We start from the raw sequence: 1540 nt of genomic DNA, 5'->3' as shown, positions 1-1540 counted from the left end.
TATCAGAAACCTCTTCAGCCATTCAAGTGATTATATTCTTTTATTATTATTTTTATTCTTTAAAAAGTTTTTTCTTAATACTTATTTTTGAGAGAGAGAGAGCGACCATCAGCAGGGGAAGGGCAGAGATAGGGGGACACAGAGATCCTAAGCAGCCTCCAGGCTCTGGGCTGTCACTACAGAGCCAGACGCAGAGTTTGAACTCACGAGCAGTGAGATCACGACCTGAGCCAAAGTTGGATGCTTAACCAACTGAGCCACCCAGACTCCCCCAAGTGATTCTATTTTTTTATTATTCTTGGCTATGTCATATCAAATTTTCAGATAGTGACTTACCTGTGTATTTCTGGTGTAAATCTAGATTGCTATGTTGGATTTCGTTACATGCTCTTGGGCTCTCTTGATGAAACTTTGTTACACCCATTAGTTAGACAGGTCTGCTTTTCCATTTTGTTGCCTTTAATCACTGGAATTGTTGTCACAGTGCCTTTACTTGTCCTCACCTGATCTGATGCAGGTGTCCTTACGGACCAGTCCTGGGGAATGGCGGCTGCTGACCCGTGGGCCTCCTGGGGTGAGTCCAGAGCCTGTGTCCCTGTTGGCCATGTTGGCTGCTGTATCGTAGCCTTTCTCAGCAGGGACCTGCCACGGCCCAGGATAGGAGCTGGGGAGGCAGGTGGGGATTTAGGGTGGGTGAGGCGGGGGAGTTCTGGGCTAGGTCTCTCTGTGCAGAGCTGGAACAGGGAGGGGGCAGAACATTCCATTGAGAGAGTGATGGTGCACCTCCAGGAGAAGAAGTGTGTGGCCATTTACAGCTTGGGCCCAGAAAGGATGTGAACTGGCACTACTTTTCAGAGATAGTGCTTCTGAGCAGAGGGGGCCAAGAGAAGAGTCTCTTCCTTTGCCCAACGGAGACGGCCAGGAACTGGCTCTCCCTGAGCACCCCGTCACCCCACCCCAGAAGGACTCATGTGGGCATCCTTCTGGCGGGAAGAACTGCCTCTGTGACTTTGTTTTCCTCCCCAGCTCTGTGTCCTCAGGACTCTGCCTGGCCTGTGGAAGAGAGCCCCGAGGAGCAGAGGAGGGTCTCTGGGCTCCCGACAGCCCACGTCCAGGTGAGGCGGGCCTCTGTTTTTTCCTGAAGGGCTGTCCTGTTGTCCAGGTTGTCCCCCGCCATCCTAGTTTTTGCATAAAGCTAGACATTGCATAAAGAAAGAATCGCCCAGAAGTTTATGGCTTTCAGAGTACAGACAGGGAGAATTCAAACAGTTTTCTGTGACTCAGAACCACATTGTCAACCAGCCTGTTCACAGTACTGAGCCCCAGGGATGTGTGTGTTTCGGTGGACGAGGGGCAGCCCCTTTGGCCAATAGCACCCGCTTCCTCCTCCCGCCTCACCTCATCTCATGTATTTGGTGCCTGATTCAGGTTGATGCTGTCCTGTGAGCTCTGTGCTTGCTGGGCAGGGAACATGGACGAGTCCAAGCCCTGGTCCCGAGGAATTCTCAGTCCCCTTTCCAAGGTGGTTCGGTCAGCTACG

General features: G+C 51.7%; 1 long non-coding RNA gene across 1 annotated transcript; it reads left to right on the top strand.

Moving 5' to 3' along the window:
- The first annotated feature begins 240 nt into the window (after positions 1-240).
- On the top strand, positions 241-1534 carry LOC115284994. Its single transcript, XR_003905393.1, has 3 exons — positions 241-574; positions 1027-1115; positions 1429-1534. It is a non-coding gene; the product is annotated as an uncharacterized LOC115284994 (long non-coding RNA).
- The last annotated feature ends 6 nt before the right edge of the window (positions 1535-1540 follow it).

This window comes from Suricata suricatta, unplaced genomic scaffold (genome assembly GCF_006229205.1).
Source record: "Suricata suricatta isolate VVHF042 unplaced genomic scaffold, meerkat_22Aug2017_6uvM2_HiC HiC_scaffold_3203, whole genome shotgun sequence".
NCBI lineage: Eukaryota > Metazoa > Chordata > Mammalia > Carnivora > Herpestidae > Suricata > Suricata suricatta.
The sequence above is the reverse complement of the archived record's forward strand: the minus strand, read 5'-3'. Positions and strand labels throughout refer to the sequence as shown.